Source organism: Danio aesculapii, chromosome 4, assembly GCF_903798145.1.
Source record: "Danio aesculapii chromosome 4, fDanAes4.1, whole genome shotgun sequence".
NCBI classification, from domain to species: domain Eukaryota; kingdom Metazoa; phylum Chordata; class Actinopteri; order Cypriniformes; family Danionidae; genus Danio; species Danio aesculapii.
Window position 1 is genome coordinate 50,270,302 of NC_079438.1, and position 19,431 is coordinate 50,289,732.

A 19,431-nucleotide genomic window follows, 5' to 3' on the forward strand; every position below is an offset into this window, starting at 1 on the left:
AACAGAGAGCGTCTGCATGTTCGTTTTTGCACAAGGACGGCGACACAAAGATGAAGAGGGACAGAGGAGGAAATAGAAGGATGCAGATTCGTCCCGATAGGCACAAGAAAGAGTCTGTATGATGAATACAGCTGTGTGTTTGTGTGTGTGCGTGCCCATATTCAGTATGCAATTAGAGTGCTGTGTCGGCATCGCGCCGCCAGGATGCTGACACACTCATAAAAAAGCCCACAAACAGCTCAAGCGCACACACACACACACACTCACAGCTGAGGTCCAGCCAAATATAATGCAGTTTTTAGTCATATTCAAGATTCTGGGTCAGGTGTTGCCTAAATAGACGGTAACAAATGTCCTCTGAAGGACGGTAAAACATGAAATCTCCTACACAATGCAATGTAAAATGCGATTAGTTGACTGTACTTTAAAAAAGTGAGTAAAGCCATTGCTTATAAAGAGATTAGTTGACTTTACTTATAAAAGTTGATAGACATGTTGCTTTTAAATGATTCAGTAAATGAACTTTGTGCATAATTATTCAAATTTAGTCAATTTAAGTCAGTTCAAATGATTTGAAAGTAATATAAATTGCTTTATTGCTTTTGGTATTTAGATATTACATCAATAAATGTCAAAAACAGCTATTCATTTTTGAATAGATGATGAAAAAACTGTTTCCATATACATATCTAAAGAACATAGCAATTCATTGGCCTAAAAAACAATGCCAAGTTGTCAATTTATTATGCTAGCTGAATACAATTATTGATCTACTCTCTTGTATTCTGTTTGTTAAAATAAATAACATTTAATTGCTAGAATGGGAGATCGCATATCAATACACTTAACCCGTTTAATCCCTAACTTGTTTATAAATGATGTTATGCTGGATAAATTAGGTTTTATACTTGATTACAGTTGTGACTGGTGGGAAAGAGCACAGTCAGAGTATAGAGAATAGTGTATATAAATGTGATTTGTAAATGGTATCCCAAATTAACAAAACAACAAAAAAAGCATGTTTTGTATAATTTACATTGTCGTTTAAAAATGCTTAATTCTGAAATTTATTTACCAGACTGTTGAGTAACGATATCAAATGGCAAAACCATATTATTTTGATGTTTTGGACCCCTGTATATTACATTATTCATTAATTTTCCTTCGGCTTAGTTCCTTATTTATCAGGGGTCGCCACAGCGGAATGAACCACCAACTATTCCGGCATATGTTTTACGCAGTGGATGCCCTTCCAGCCACAACCCTGGCTTGGAAGGACATGCACACTGTTTTCATACTTTTTATTTTCGTCAACTCGGTTATTGTTGTCAACTCCATTATCATCAACTCTGTATTGTCGTCAACTCTGTACTATCGTCAACTCCGTTATTGTCATCAACTGCATTATTGTTGCCTACTCCGTTATTGTTGTCAACTTCGTTATCGTCAACTCTGTATTGTAGTCATCTCTGTATTGTAATCAACTCCGTTATAATTGTCAACTCTGTATTGTCGTCATCTCTGTATTACTGTCAACTGCATTTTTGTAATCAACATCGTTATTGTTGTCAACTCCATTATCGTCAACTATGTATTGTAGTCAACTCTGTATTGTAGTCAACTCTGTATTGTCGTCAACTCTGTATTGCCGTCAACTATGTTATTGTTGTCAACTTCAATATCGTCAACTCAGTACTCTGCTACCTTCAACTCTAATATTGTCATCAACTTCATTATTGTCGTCACCTCCGTTATTGTCGTCACCTCTGTTATTGTCATCAAAAACATTATAGCTTTACCCCATTATTGCCATCAACTCAAACAAGCCATGGAGTATGGCAGGGGTCACCGATCACGGTCCTGGAGGGCCGGTGTCCCTGCAGGGTTTAACTCCAACTTGCCTCAACACATGCTTGATTGTTTCAAGAATACCTAGTAAGACCTTGATTAACTTGTTCAGGTGTGTTTGATTAGGGTTGGAGCTAAAATCTGTAGGACACCGGCCCTCCAGGAACAAGTTTGGTGACCCCTGGAGTATGGAAACACCCATAAACACTCATTCACACACACACACACACACACACACACACTCATACACTACGGCCAATTTAGTTAATCCAATTGACCTCTACTGCATGTCTTTGGACTATGGGGGAAACCAGAGCACCCGGAGGAAACCCACACAAACACAGGGAGAACATGCAAACTCCACACAGAAATGCCAACTGACCCGGCCGTGACTCGATCCAGCCATTCTTGCTGTGAGTCAACAGTGCTAACCACTGAGCCACCGTGCTGCCCCTATACTCCATTATATGAAAGCATTTTTCATTATATTTCCAAAAATGTCACATTATTATTGCCACCAGAATGCTGATGTGCTCATAAAACCACCACAGCCTGCTCAAATCCACACACAGCAGAGGGCCGGGCCGTATAATGGAGTTTGCAGTCATATTCACGACTCAGATCGAATTTTTTCAAAACTGAGGGGAACAAATGTCCCATCAAGGACAGTAAAAACCTGTAATCACCTACACTAGAGAGAAGCAAACAGCCCCCGTGAGGAAAGCAGCATAGTAAACAGACTAAATAATGTCTGAATGGAGGATAAAAAAAATGTCATTATCTCAGTATAAAAACAACAGAAGTCGATGGAAAGTCCCCACAACAAATAAAGGCCATTAAAAGTGCAATTTCGCAGCTATTTAGCTCTGATTCAGTGTCCTTGACCGGATATGAGCACTTTTACAGCTCTCACCCACACACCCTTCTGATGAAATATAGATGGAGAACGTGAAAAAACACATGTGAGTCAATGGAAAGCCAGACAAATGAGTGAAGATGTGCTTGATGTGGTGGTTTCGGATAGAATCAGTCATCTGGGTTAAAAGGAAACACTTCAATTGATGCATTGATACAGTACTTAAAGGTAGTAGTTTAACCAAACTGCACTGACGTGACTTTCTTCTGAACACAAAAGTAGATTATCTGAAAAATGTCTGTTTCTGTTCATACACAATAGAAATTGAATGTGACATTTAACTGATTGCTGTTGTATTTTATGAACAAAACCAGTGTTTAGAAGATACTCTGTTACAAAAAATCAAGTGTTTTGCATTTATTTACGGTTGTGAATTGCATTATGAGAGCTTGATCTCTGCTCTGTCGACTTTTGATGTTGAAAATTCAACTTTGCAGTTTAACAAAGTTACTTTTGTTGACATTTTAGTAGCTTGGAATTATATAAAGTATAAGAAATTATATTATAGAGGAATAAGTCTGTAAAATAACAAAAAATGTACTGGCAGTTTATTACAAGGCTTTTGTACTGTAGTAACAACACCAACCCAGACAATATATCACTTTAAACTAATAAAAATAATAATAAAAGTCCCTTTTTTAACTTTTCAAAGATAAAAGTTGTTGGAGGATGTGGTGGGGAGAGCGTGGCCGAACACCCGAAAGGGGGAGAGAGAGAGTGTAGACACCGGCGGCTGGTCAGTAGCCCAATCAGAAATAATTAATAACACCTGCTTTCTTTAGTGATTGGGTCGGAGAGACGCCTTCTTAAGGGAGCGAGAGAGACCAGTCGGGAGAGAGAGAGCGAAGCAACAACCACCACATTGAGGAGCTTGTTGTTGATCCCTTAAAGAAATAAAAATAAAGAAATCTTGTCACTACCTTACGCCGACCCTGTCTTCTTCTTCCCTCACAAAGAACCGTACAACAGAGGAATATTCTAGGTGCCATAATGCAATGCAAAAGCATAAATAATCAGGGAAAAATAAAAATAAAAACACAAAATATGGAAAACTGATAATTTACAGATATTTTTTTACAGTGTATTTTAAAGCATTTTAAAAATGTCTGTATTTTTCTGTCCATACAGTGATGGTGCTTTGTGTTTTATTGATTTTAATTACAGCATAGTCTATAGTATGTGTGTGTGTATATAAATAAATATATATATATATATATATATATATATATATATATATATATATATATATATATATATATATATATATATATATATATATATATATATATATATATATATATATATATTTATATATATACTCTTCTTTTTTTTTGACTATTTTTATATTCTGTCCATAAAATATAAGTCACTAACTTTCATTATATAGACAAACAACACTGATACATGTTTCAAAATCTATTTCTTTCTTACCGAGTCTTTAGAAGAAATATTGAATGTCTTCCTTTTTGAAAAATAAGTGAAATAGAAGCTAAGTGGAGTTTTCTAAACTAATTTCAAGAGGATCATGTAATATTCACGTAAGCACTGAATATTTGCGACACTAATTTACGACTAGTAGAGGAGTTTGCTATTCATGTTTAACCTGTAATACGGCAGCACATTGTGTGGATTAAAGCTGGAAGTTGTTGGTATTCCCTGTCTGTCTCCTTATTTAAGGACGGCACGCCCCGTGAAACAAATAATACTAAACACAGAACAAGACAGATCACATGTTATGATTGATCGAGGCTGATCCAGCATCTCAGTAATTGTTAAACCAATCAGGTGAATGCTAGCCTTCAATAAATAGCCCGGTTTGTTTTACTTCCAGTATCTTCATTTTTTGAAGAATTCACCCATCCACCCCATCTCCCCCTTTCCTCCTTTATCAAAGGGAGCTCTCGAGACCTTTCTGATCTTGGACGTTTCTATGCTATACGACAAGGCACAGTTATCTCTGAGCTCAGGGTTCTCTCCTAGGACAGCATGCCAAACCTGCAATCAGTATCAAGCAATAGCTAAGTGTGAACTGTTGAATGGGGTCCAAAAAAAAAAAAATAATCACATGACAAAAATGGAGATATCTTAAAAATAACTTATTTTGTAATGGACAAAAACAACAACAAGCCTTGTGAAGATATTTTGATGATGAAGCAGTCTCACAAACTTTCATTATACAGACAAAATGGTGGAAAAATACACTCATCAAATAGGCTCATTTGTGTTTCTCAGAAGAAGAAAAGCCGAGGTTTGGAAAGAAAGGATAGTTCACCCTAAAATGACAATTTACTCATTATTTACTTATCCTAGAGTGGTTCCAAATCTTTAAGAGTTTCTTTCTCCTGTGGAATACTAAAGAAGATATGTTTAACCATTGTCTTCCATAGTAAGGAAAACAAATACTATGGAAGTCCAAACTGTCTTCAAAATATCTTCTTTTGTCTTCAACAGAATAAATATCTTGGAACAGGTTAAGGGTGAGTAAATGATGACAGAATGTTCAGTTTTGGGTGAACTATACCTTTAATAACATTGATGTAGAAGCACACAACCCTGACTGCAAGCCCAAACTTAACATAAACTATACACCTATCCTTCAAATCCAAATAGTCGATTAGAATACTGTTCCAGGATCAACATATATGTAGTAAGGAAAACGAACACTGGAAGTCAATGGTTACCGATTTTCAACCTTTTTATAAAGAAGAAACTCAGGTTTGTGACAAGTAAAGTGTCACTAAAAGATATTTTAGTTTTGGGTGAACTGTCCCTTTAAGAACATGCACACACACACAACCATTTCCCAGTAATTGTTAGTGCTCTTTCATATCTGTAAAAGAGGATTAGGAGGTTACAACAGTGTTGAAGGGATCTGACAAAAGAGCTTATTGCAATCCAAACACACACATCGGCTCACAGGTGAATGGGAAAGATCATCCTGCGCTTGTTTTGTGCACACTGAGTCACGGGATCTCATTTAAAGTTCCCACACACTTCCAACTGATTGAGCAACTTTAAACTGTTCGATCAGATTACGAAAATATCAAGCAGAAAGTTTAATTGCTTAACTTTTTACTGTGCTGAAAAGAAATATTCACGCTCTATTGTAATTCAACAAATAACCAACAAATAATTAGAGGATTAAATGCTCAAGCAAAAGAAAAATGGGAAAATTATAATAAAGTTAATCAGAGAAAGTAGACAATCTTTAGAGATGTCTGTGTCTGGTGGGACACACACACACATTGCTTATTAATTGTTATTTAATGAAGTTACCTATAAATTCATTTTAAATATTGAACTCTTAGTGCAAAGTTAATTTAAACCGTAAAAAAGCTGAAGCCTCAGCTCTTTCCACAAAATATATGATAAAAGTACAGGATTCAACTATAATGTTTTTGTGTTTCTTATTTTTTATAATGTACATTGAAATAAATGGCATATATTGTGTGGTACTGTTGGTATAATGGTACAGTTCAGTTAAAATGATAAAATTAAAAAAAATTTAATTAAATTAATAATTAAATAAAACAATTAAGTTAAATAAATAAATGTAATTATTAAACAAAAAATAATAATTAAATTAAATTATAAAATTAAATTAAATTATACAATTAAAATAAATAATTAAATTAAATTACTAGTTAGTGGTTAGATGTTAATGATATTTTAGGTGCCAATATCATACTTTCTTAAGACCATACACCCCAATAATTTTCATTATGGAAGTCAATGGCATTTAAAATTTAAAACTTGATTTTGGTGTAGGGTTGCCATGAATCTGGAATTCAGTACCAATCGATACTGAAATTTTAAAGGCGTCCATTTCCCGCGTTCTTAAACACCGCTGATTTGCCATTGTGTTCATATGGTCAACAGAAATAACTGTGATTGGCTGTGAAGGTCATCAGTTCACAGAACTCACCGCTGTTTACTGAGTGTAACCACAGATACAGGGACACTGAAGCGTTTTAAAGCCGCGATTCATCAGCGGATCGCTCATATGTCAGTTTAAAGACAGATCAGCTGATTGACATGACTTTAAAACACTTCAGTGTCCCTGTATCTGTGGTTACACTCTGTAAACAGTGGTGAGTTCGGTGAACTGATGACCTTCACAGTCAATCGTAGTCTTTTCTGTTGAGCATGTGAACACAATGGTAAATCTGTTTAAGAACACACTCAACAGCGCTCAAAGTTTCACAGAAAATGGATTTTTAAAATTTCAGTACCGATTGATACCGAATTCCAGTATCGTGACAACACTAATTTTGGGGTCATTTGTATAACCCATTTTGTACAAGTAAAAATGAACAATTAGCATATTTTGGTCATTCGTTCATAACACAGTAGCAGCTTTTTGGGGACCTGAAAATGTAAGCATTTACAAACAAGGTTTAAAATGGAATTTGACAACAATACCATGATAAGTTTCTCGTATACAACAAAAAGACAGCTATTTTCTGCAAACAGTGACATTATGTGCAGAAGATGTTACCTAATGCTATCCTGGAATGCAAATAATGCAGCATTTTAGTCATTTTGAGTGAACGGATAAGCGAATCGTAAAACAAGCAATATGTTACCCTCTAAAGCCACTACTTATAATGTTTCCAAAGTGATTTATACTCCTGCCACAATAATGCAAAGTCATTGAATCGTTCTCGTGCACTTTTATTAATTACTCAGCATGTCATGTTAATTAAATTTCATTTGTAATCATTTCAGAGCTTCTTTTTTTTTTATAAGTGGGAAGTGGTACAAAATCAGTTTGTGTTTTCACGTGTCAGCTGGAATCTGATGGCCTCTATTCATCTAAATAGAGCTCTGTCATTTTTATTGACTAAAACATCCTTTTTATTACTGTAAATGTGGTTTTATGGCCCGACTTATGGTGTTTTTGTGCTCTCAGCGGTTGTAAGCGAACTGATGTGTTTTAGAGTATGTTACGGGTAGATCGAGACTGATTAATCCTCCAGTATATCATAATCCGTGGCTGATGGATGGCTGCAGATATGAAACTGTGTGATCATGGAGGAAACAGAGCCTGCTGGGAAAGAGCAGCGCAAGGTCATGTGTGCAAGCTGAAGCGCTTCATAATCCAGCGTTTTACAGTTTTAAAAGGGGACATGTTGTGCCCCTTTTCATGAGATGTAAAAATAAATCTCTGGCATCCCAGGAATGTGTCTGTATCATTTTAGCTAGAAAAAAACCCAACTGGTCATATAATATAGCTAGTCAAATGTGCTGCTATTTGAGAGTGAGTTTAAACATCATTTTTTGTGTGTGTCTCTTTAAATGCAAATGAGCTTCTGCATTTAAAAAGAGGGCGGAGACTTTATATGCTATTCTGAAACTCCAGAAACAACAAAACAAGTGCATTTCATAGATTCAAGATGTCAGAAATGTCCAGAAGCAGATTAAAGTCTTACATGTTACTGCAAAAAACCCAAAAGGTCATATTATATAGCTAGTCAAACGTGCTGCTATTTGGGAGTGAGCATAAACACCATTTTGGTGTGTGTCTCTTTAAATGCAAATGAGCTGCTGCCTTCCAGAAGAGGGCGGAGACTTTATATGCTATTCTGACACTCCAGAAACAACAAAACAAGTGCATTTCATACATCAAAGCCTTGCATGTTACTGAAGCAGAGCGTTTCTCAATGCTTAGTGGATAAATATATGTAGTTGTTGTGTAGTTAAGTTGATAAAAACTCATTAACTACCTCTTCCAATGTTCCAACATTACACTGCACTCTCATTTGTACCTAAAGGGTCCATATTAATACCTCAAGGGTACATATTAGTGCTAAAAAAGTACAAATGTTTACTGTTTGAGCTAACATACACCTTTGAGGTACCAATATGGACCCTTTAAGTACAAACGTGTCCCTTTTAGAAAGGTACCACCCCAGTGACAGCTCTTGTACTGTTATTTCTAAGTGTGTGTTAGTACAATTCTCTTTTCTTTACAAACAAAAAGACAAACGGTAACCTGGCTATACAGTGCATAACAATTGTACACTAAATATATCTGTAAAAAGGCCAATGTCCCCCACTGGGCCACAAACCTCAGCTGAGTGAAAAATTAGCATGGAGCATCCCGGGAACGACCCCAACACACTGACGCATACTGAGATGCACAAACACATGCCTGCACAAAAAACTCCCGGGCTGCAACAATATTTTCCGCCATCTCATGACCATCTATATCACACCGGGGTGGGCTTTATGTTGTGCCGTACAGTTTACTTTATTATATTCCAAAAGACGTTATATAGCATTCACCATGTTCTAACGTTAATTTTGGTAATGCGGTGAATTTACAAAAGAAAGATTTTCTGCACTGAAACTATAATCTAATTTGCAATAAAATAAACATCTCAGTTATATTATGTCAAATCAACAAGTCGGTAAATGGTGCATTCGCATTATGTAACGTCTCATTCAAACTGATATAAAAGCCAATTCAAGCCAAATCCTTTGTGAAAAAGATAACACAAGGCATAGCTATACTTAATGGTTGTCTGGAAGCATGAGACTAGTTCAACCCTATTGAACATAACAGCAAATCTGCCTAAAAGTATCAGCATGACCTCTTTGTAAACACTTTCATGCTCCTAAAATTCATCTGACTCCAAACCATGGCACAGCTGGAAATACACACTACCAATCAAACATTGCACACATCCACACAAATACCTTTTCTGTATTTTGTAACTCATGTTTTTTTAAGTTTATGCTTTTGCATTGTATTATTGGTCCTTGGTCCGTCCTCCAACAGCTTTTGATGTTGAAAATGTGACTTTAATTCACATTTTAATAGTTTGATTTCATCTATTTTCTATATTGGTGGTGTATATTTGTTATGGAAGCAGACGAACAAACAGGGTGAGTAAATATTAAACGGTATTTATTTTAACAGCAGAGCAACAGCAGGAGGACAATGGGAAAGTGAATGAAGTTCTGGTTGATAGTATATTCCTTCTCTGAAGCAGGACGGATGACAGACACTGAGGAAGACCGAATGCACACACCAGATGGATTGTGGGGAAGACAGACTGACGAAACACTCAACTCTGACAGGACACGGGGAACGCTGGACAAACTGGAAGTAAACAGAGAACAGGTAAGTATCAAATGCTGAGTAAGAGGATAGTGAATACCAGGAGGGTACTCTCTATGAGTCCGCTTCGTAGAAACGAGACCGGACAATGACTGAAGTGAGGTGTGTGCTTATATAGTGTGTTTGAGTGATTGGGTGCAGCTGTGCATGATTAGAACTCCGGTGATGATGGGCGCTGTGTGGAATTGGTGGAAGAGCCTGGCCAATCCGTGACATTACCCCCCTCCCCAGGGCCCGCTCCTGAGGGCCTAAACCTCCGGCGCCGTGGTGGTCTACCTCGTCCGCGAGGTGCTGGGAACTCGGGGTGATTGGAGTGGAACTCCTCCATAAGTGCGGGATCTAAGATGTCGGATCTGGGGACCCACGACCTCTCCTCTGGTCCATATCCCTCCCAGTCAACGAGGTATTCTAGTTGACCACCACGACGCCGGGACCGTAGAATGTCCTTGACTGTGTAGACGGAACCCTCTTCCAACATCAGTGGGGGAGGGGGTTCCTCTTCGTGGCCAGGCTCTGTGGAGGGAATCAGAGGGTTGTGATAGGGTTTAAGTAGTGATACGTGGAATGTAGGATGGATTCTGTACTGAGGTGGTAGTTGTAGCTTGTAGGTGACGGGGTTGACCTGTTCCAGGATGGTGAAGGGACCAACAAATCTGGGACTAAGTTTTTTGGAGGGCAGTCGTAAGCGGATGTCCCTGGTGGAGAGCCAAACCTTCTGCCCGGGATTATAGACAGGCCCTGTAATCCTCCTCCTGTCTGACACTTCCTTAGCTCTACGAACTGCCCTCTGAAGGTGGTGATGTGACTCGTCCCAGACCCTCTCGCTTTCCCGAAACCAGTAATCCACTGCTGGTACATCTGAGGGTTCGCCATCCCAGGGAAAGAGTGGAGGTTGAAATCCTAGGATACACTGGAATGGCGTTAGTCCTGTGGTGGGTTGTCGCAATGAATTCTGGGCGTATTCTGCCCAGCCCAGAAACTGGTTCCAGGAATTCTGGTGACCGTGACAGAAGGTCCTGAGGAACCGTCCCACTTCCTGAATCTTCCTCTCCGTCTGGCCGTTGGTTTGAGGATGATATCCAGACGAGAGGCTGACAGTCACACCTAGGAGTTTGAAGAATGCTTTCCATAGTCTGGAAATAAATTGAGGACCTCGGTCCGAGACTATATCTTCTGGGAGTCCAAAACATCGAAAGACATGGTTAAAAAGATTTTCTGCTGTTTCTAGGGCCGTGGGAAGACCTTTCAGGGGAATCAGACGACAGAATTTTGAGAATCGATCTACTATGACCAGGATGCAGGTATTACCATCGGAGGAAGGAAGGTCCGTCATAAAATCTACTCCTAGGTGTGACCAGGGACGGTTCGGGATGGGCAAGGGATGGAGTTTTCCTGCAGGTAGATGTCGAGGACTCTTCGATATGGCACATTCTCTGCAGCCTTGTACATACCTTCTCACATCCCTAGCCATGTCCGGCCACCAAAAGCGTTGGGATAGCAGCGAGAGGGTATTGTTGGCCCCGGGATGTCCAGTGCCCAGAGATGTGTGACTAGAATGGATGAGATCTACCCGTTGATTTTCAGGGACAAATCGCCGATTAGGGGGACAGCCCGGCGGAGGTATGGGGTCAGGAGTGGCGATGGCTGGAGGAGCAGACCATTGGATGGGGCAGATTTCAATGTGTTCTGGAAGGATCTTGGCCGGGATTTCAGTGGTTTCTTGCTGATCATGAATTCTGGAAAGTGCGTCTGCTCTGATATTTTTTGATCCTGGTCGATAGGATATTGAAAAATGAAATCTGGAAAAGAACAATGACCAACGGGCCTGACGAGGACAGAGTCTTTTAGCATCTTTGAGATATTGTAGGTTTTTATGGTCTGTGATCACCTGGAAGGGATGTTTGGCCCCCTCCAACCAGTGTCGCCACTCCTCCAAGGCGAGCTTGATGGCGAGAAGTTCTCGGTTCCCGATGTCATAATTCCTTTCCGCCGGGCTAAGCTTCCGGGAGAAATAGGCACATGGATGGAGTAACTTGGGAGTACCGTGGGACTGTGAAAGGATGGCTCCCACTCCAGTGGTTGATGCATCCACTTCAACCACGAAAGGCAGGTCAGGATCTGGGTGAGTCAGGAGTGGAGCTTGAGTGAAGGAATCTTTGAGACTTTGGAAGGCTGCGGCGGCTTCAGGAGGCCAGGATAATTTCTTGGGTTTAGCTTTGAGGAGGTTGGTGAGAGGAGCGGTAATGATACTGTAGTTCTGAATGAAACGTCGATAGAAATTTGCAAACCCTAGGAATCGTTGAAGTTCTTTTATGGTCTTGGGTTCTGGCCAGGAGATAACTGAAGTGACCTTCCTCTCGTCCATACGAACCCCTTCTTGATCTATTATGTATCCCAGAAACTGCACAGATGGTAAGTGGAATGAGCATTTTTCAGCTTTGAGATATAATTTGTGTTTCCGGAGGGTTTGCAGGACCTCCGCAACATGGTGGCGATGTTCGGCCTCACTCCGGGAGTAAATCAGGATATCATCTATGTAGACAATGACGAAGAGATGGAGGAACTCCCGGAGGACTTCATGGATGAAATTTTGGAATACGGAGGGGGCGTTGACCAGACCATAGGGCATGACCAGATACTCGTAGTGCCCAGTAGGGGTCACAAACCCCGTCTTCCATTCGTCCCCCTCGCGTATTCGTACCAGGTTGTATGCGCTGCGGAGGTCCAACTTGGTGAATATCCGGGCCGATCGGAGTTGTTCCAGGGCCGCAGGGACGAGAGGAAGTGGGTACCTGAATTTGACTGTTCCTTGGTTGAGCGTTCGGTAATCGATGCATGGCCGCAAACCTCCATCCTTCTTAGCCACAAAGAAAAAACTTGATGCCGCAGGTGAGGTGGAAGGGCGGATATACCCCTGACTCAGAGCCTCCTGAATGTACTCCTCCATGGCCTTAGTCTCCGGAAGGGACAACGGATAGATCCTACCTCTGGGCATTGGAGCATCAGGAATCAGGTCTATGGCGCAGTCCCATGGCCGATGTGGAGGTAGCTGGGAAGCTCTCTTGGGGCAAAATACGTCCTCGTATGAGGAGTAGATCTTCGGGATCTGAATGGATCGTTTCTCGACTGGACTTTCGACAGAGGTGACGTAGACCGGAAGGGGTCGTTGAGGTTGTAAAGGTAGATCGGGAAAACAGCTTGACATACATTCTTTACCCCATTTCTTTATTTCTCCGGTACCCCAAGAGAGGATGGGATCGTGCTTCACCAGCCACGGGCGCCCTAGGATGATGTCCATGGTGGCACCCTCCAGAACCAGGAATTGAATCTCCTCCTTGTGAAGCAATCCAACTTGGAGATTGATGGATTCACATTTACGATGTATACGTGCCTGGGAAGTGATATCGTTGGTTATGGGTTGAATCTGGTAGATGTGCTTCGAGGCTTCGGTGCGGAGCTGGAGGTGGCGACAGAGGGCGTACGAGATGAAGTTTCCAGCTGAACCGGAGTCGATAAGGGCCGTAGCTGCAACAGAGAGAGAGTGGGTAGTTAACTGAACATTGGTGGTGAGGGGGTGCATTTTCTCAATGGTAGAACTGAACACACTCACCAAGGAGCGAATGGGACGGATGGGACAGTTCAGTCTGGCATGTCCTTCGGCACCACAGTACATACACAGACCCCGGTTCAGCCTCCTCTGTCGCTCAGTGGTTGTGAGTCTACCAGATTCAATAATCATGGGTTCTGGTTCGGGAGGGGCCACGGGCTCTGACGGACGGAGGAGTGCTTGAGGGACTGGTTCAGGATCATGTTGGTAGATTTTCAAACGATCAGAACATCGAAGAGAACGTTGGATAAATTTTTCCAAACCCATAGTATCGTCTAAGGCTGCTAACTGTATTCGAAGGTGGGGTGCCAATCCGAACCGGTAAGTAGTAAGGAGAGATCGCTCATTCCAGCCGCTAGCAGCAGCCAGAGTACGAAATTGGAGGGCATAGTCCTGTGTGGACATGGCTCCTTGTTTTAGGTGGTATAATTGCTCTCCAGCTGCCACTTCTCCATCCTCACGACCAAAGACCTCTTTAAAATACTTCGTGAATGTATGAATGGAATTCGTTACCGGTCCAGCTTGCTGCCAGATGGTCTCAGCCCACCGGAGAGCGGATCCAGAGAGAAGGGAGATAATGAAAGCAATCTTCGACCGATCTGTGGGATATAAATCAGGTTGCATAGTGAATACAAGAGAACATTGTAAAAGGAATCCATTGCACTCCTCCGCGCCGCCAGAGTAGGGCGCTGGTCGAGCCATGGGACTGGATGAGTGGGTGGACGGCGAAGAAGTGCTCGGTGCTGGTGGTGCTTCGGGAAGTGGTGCAGATGGTAGAAGGACTCTCTTCAGCGAGTCCACCAACTCCTGAATGGGATCGTGAGTGCTCATGCTGTTGATTGTAGTGGGTCCGGTCTTCTGTTATGGAAGCAGACGAACAAACAGGGTGAGTAAATATTAAACGGTATTTATTTTAACAGCAGAGCAACAGCAGGAGGACAATGGGAAAGTGAATGAAGTTCTGGTTGATAGTATATTCCTTCTCTGAAGCAGGACGGATGACAGACACTGAGGAAGACCGAATGCACACACCAGATGGATTGTGGGGAAGACAGACTGACGAAACACTCAACTCTGACAGGACACGGGGAACGCTGGACAAACTGGAAGTAAACAGAGAACAGGTAAGTATCAAATGCTGAGTAAGAGGATAGTGAATACCAGGAGGGTACTCTCTATGAGTCCGCTTCGTAGAAACGAGACCGGACAATGACTGAAGTGAGGTGTGTGCTTATATAGTGTGTTTGAGTGATTGGGTGCAGCTGTGCATGATTAGAACTCCGGTGATGATGGGCGCTGTGTGGAATTGGTGGAAGAGCCTGGCCAATCCGTGACAATATTCTGGTACAAAAACCTGGTTATAAACTACCAGTAGTTTTCCTGTTATTCTACAAACTTATTTTCAGTATATCAGAGCAAGAAGTACTGGCATTAAACCATCTTTCAGAAAAAAGCATTGAACTGACCATTTTTGATAGAACAGTCTAGCTTAATATATATATTTTGCACAAGTTTAAACATTTTACTGACACTCTTGGACACATTTCCATTAATAATGAAATCAGATATCAGCAGTCAATGGAAACTTTTATGTTTGTAGGTACTTTCAACAACAGAACATTCAGGTACAGGCATTAGCTATTCCTCTATTTTTATGTGCATTTTAGATATGCACATAAAAAAATGGTTGATGGAAATGCCATAATGCACATACGTTTTGAAAATGCTAATAAAAAATGTAAGCGCAAAACTGAGTAGGATAAACTTTTTATTCGATAAGAAAAGATGCGCATAAACTGAGATGGAAACACTTTTACCGAACAAATTCCAGTATGCGCATTAAAAAAGGTCATGTGATTTTGTTATTAGAGATCATGTGATGATAAAAATAGTGCTTAAATGGAGAAACCAGCAGGCTGAGCACATTGTAAAACATCTGAAATGTTGTTTTGGTCATTCTAAAATGCCTTTATCATTCCAGTATTAGTGTTATTATATTATTACCTCCAGAATTAAGATTGTGCTCTGTGTCTCATGCCTTTAAATTCCACCATGCGTTCATGGCATGTCGGCATTGTTATCTGAGGCGCAAATTATTTAATAAATAAAGAAAAGATTCACGCAGCTTCTCCTACCACAGCAAATTACGTTTCTACTTTTGAAATTTGGCGCCAGTTAATCAGGAAGTGACGATTTTTTTCTCTTTGATTCGAAACGCCGCTTTATTCGTACATCTTTTATGCAATATTCCTGTTTTGTGCATACATTTAATTTGCATCTTTAAATAGAAACATAGCTAATGCAGATCAAAATTGTAAAGCTGCTACAGCGAGTAAACAAATTCGGTGAACTGCTGCATTGGTGCTGTGGGTGGAAACGTGCAGATTAATAGTCACTAGTAGAGTCAAATCTTTTCCACATGCTTGTAGAAAAAGGCTTTCCAAAACAAAATTAATAGGTTGTCCTTTTTAAGTATTCTTGGTTGGTAGAAGCACCGGGGACCCAATTATAGCACTAAAACAATGCAAAAGTTTGGTTTTCATATGTCTGCATATATACAGATATTGTGTTATATGATAATTAGAGTCCAGTTCATTGGTTTTTAAACTCTGTTTGTTGACGAGTTTAGAAGGATAAAATGTTCTTGCTTTGCTCATTTAGTCCTCTGATTTCCCTCAGGGCTAAACAAGATCTCTGCGTGCTCGATCTCTTTTCGTTTTTCCTAGCTCTTTGAAATAATATATGGCCGTTTGATCCTCATCTATCAGCTGAGGGACGTTTCATCAACGTGTACCCCCTCAGATGTTCGCAGATTAATATTCATAACGCTGCCCACTACATGGTTCATCTCAAAACAATAGGCAACTGTCTGATGAAGCGGGTGAGATGGAGGTCAGGGAGCGCTGTGTTTTCAGCATATGGGAAATTATTGCAGGTGTGCGTCCAATGGACCGCCAATTTAATAACAGCAGCGTCCACCTGGATACAGGCGGGATCATTTAAGTGCACATTCACTCAATCTTATATGAAATCGCACAATTCAAAGTTAAAAAAAATCCCACATCTCAAACTGATGGCAAGGTGGCTCAATGGTTAGCACTGTCGCTCACAGCAAGAAGGTCACTGGTTCAAGTCCTGGCTGGGTGAGTTGGCATTTCTGTGTGCAGTTTGCATGTTCTCCCCACGTTCATGTGTGTTTCCGGTGCTCCTGTTTCCCCACAGTCCAAAGACATGCGGTACAGGTATATTGGGTAAACAAAATTTTCCATAGTGTATGAGTGTGTATGTGAATGCAAGAGTTTATAGGTACTTTCCTGTACTGGGTTGCGGCTGAAAGCATAAAACATATGCTGGAATAGTTGGTTAATTCTGCCGTGGCGACCCCTGATAAATAAGGAAAGGAAAATGAATGAATGAATGCATGATATCCCAAATTAGGTGCGTTTCTATCAAGTTGTTAGAGTGGCCGACTGCAGTATTGGTAACCTAGGAACCAACAGTAAACAAGACAAGCATAATAGAGTCACATGGGTGAAATGTCCGCTATGTCAGAGTTTATTCGGTAAATGCTTTTCCATCTCCCATTATTCAAACTAACCCATTTTTACACCAGTCAAGGTGAGAATTAAGGGTGAAATTATGCAAAATTTGGTGTTTCCGACACTTGTTTCTCATGTGATAGTTCAAAACACGCATTAATACAGGGCATTGAAAACCCAGCTACCCTTTGAGTGTAATGCGTTAGCTTAGGTAAGTTTTTAATTAAATTTTATAAATACTTTTATTCAGCAAAGATGCATTCGATTGATCAAAAGTAACAGTAATTTTCATAAACTAGTCAACAGCTATCAGGATATTTGTGCATCAAAAAACAGTCAACTGTCTGACACCGTACAATGAGGTGAAATCTACACCATATTTTCATTAATGCGCTTAGAATGTTTGTGGTTTCTAAGGTTGTGGATTACAGGAAATAATGTTGTAAAATATGATCATACATGACATGTGAAGGATGTAAAGCGTCATTTGACAACAAACACAATGCAAACATTTTATTTTTGGCATCGAAACCTGGCTCATATTGAGTCTACACACTTTTTTTACATATTCGAAAGCTGATCTCAGAGGAAAAGTCAAAACATGAAACGGTGAGAACCGTGCAAAACCTGAATTACAGGATTTCAGATTCTGTGGGTGTTTTTTACAGCCACATAAACAAAACTGCATTGAAGGATTACTTGATCATACACTGGAAAAATGATTCATTGGATTTATAAATTTCTTTTAAGGTAAGTGGTTGCAAATTTTAAACAAAATAAAAAACAAAACAAATGAAGTTGAACATTATTCAATTCAGCACATATAAACAGTTTGCAATCACTTACCTTAAAGGGCACCTATTTTACCCCTTTTTCAAGATTTATAATAAATCTTTTGTGTCTCCAGAATATGTTTCTAAAGTTTCAGCTCAAAACATCCATCAGATTATTTATTAGACCTTTCGGAATGTTAACATTTTCTGCTCTGAATACACGATGTAGCTGTTTTTGTGGCCTGTGCCTTTAATGCTAGCTCAATCTCCAGTAGCGTCAGATAAACAGCACAGTGACAGACATGAAGGAAGCAGATCTCACATAATGTTTGTAAGAAATACTACAGTAAAAACTTTCCCAATGATTATTTGATGTATTTGTTATGGAGTTAATTCAAGCCTTTCTGCAATGATAAGTCACACGCAGTGTCGTTACACAGCGTGCGTGTTTAACTTTGCACTGTTTTTGCAAGGCAAATGTGACAGTACATGTTAACATCCACTGCTTTATGGATATCAGTTACGTTAACGTACAAAATAAACCTGATTTAACGTCCACAAACCAGGATTGAAGCGTCTTCTTTTATAATTGTACTGACACGTAGCTGTGTTGATGAATTACAGCTATTTTACTGTCTTTAACTCACTTTATTACAAACATGCACTGTTTTAAAAACATTTTAAACTTGTAAAACTCATTCTTGATCACATTTGATGATGATTGATGATCACAGAGCGCTGAACAGATCTTTTAAATCCTGGTTTCTTTGTGCACGTCGTGTCTTGTTGATATGATTATACATGTTACAATGGAGACATGTTAATATGCGGCTGTCAATCAATTCGGTGGGCGGGGAAAACCGCACTCCTACTTCACGTTGAGGTGGGCCTTAAAATGGGAGGGATTTAGATCCTATTTTAACTTCAGGAAGTTTAAAAAAAGAGACTTATTGTGTTTATATCACTTAAATATGACTGTGGACACACTATACCTGCACAGTTCTGTACAAACAGCTTACAAAAGAAGATTTTCATCATAGGTGCCTTTAAAAAAATTCAGTAAATCCAATGAATCATTTTTCTTCAGTGTAGCCTATATGAGACAGAGATAATCTGGCATGCAGACGCGAGGGATTTGATCATTTTTCTGAAACGTCCAATTAAAATCACATAAACTCATCTCTCGTTATCACTCACACGCTAATGACAAACCCTCGGGTTGTCGACCCCATGAACCAAACTGTCTCTTACTCGTCCAGTGCTCCCTCATTAACACATCGTCTCTGTTCCTTCGTTACTCTCGTTTTCCTTTCATCCTCATTCCCAGCGGTCTCCGTTTCAATTCGGTTCCCTTATACCTCCAGGCGGATTAAACAAACCGACATCAGACGCTCTGAGAACGCGGTGCACTTACAGGCATTAACACACTCTAAAACAATACTCTCTTGTGAGCGCCAACACGTATGACTCTTAACAGCACAAACACACACTATAAGTCCAGATAATGTTACATGAAGTGAACCAATGCGCTACTAAATCTGTCAGTCTTGGTCGTGGCACAGAGACGGCTTTCATAGCAGGCACCATTTCAGCCTTGCCAGTCATTAGCTTTCATGTAGTGT

At 40.0% G+C, this 19,431-nt stretch overlaps 1 protein-coding gene and 1 long non-coding RNA gene across 3 annotated transcripts in view; one reads left to right on the plus strand and one right to left on the minus strand.

Moving 5' to 3' along the window:
* The window catches only part of chst11 (carbohydrate (chondroitin 4) sulfotransferase 11), a 75,602-nt gene that overhangs the window by 29,756 nt on the left and 26,415 nt on the right, over window positions 1–19,431 (plus strand). The window lies entirely within an intron of this gene.
* The window catches only part of LOC130223228 (uncharacterized), a 45,987-nt gene that overhangs the window by 6,249 nt on the left and 20,307 nt on the right, over window positions 1–19,431 (minus strand). The window lies entirely within an intron of this gene.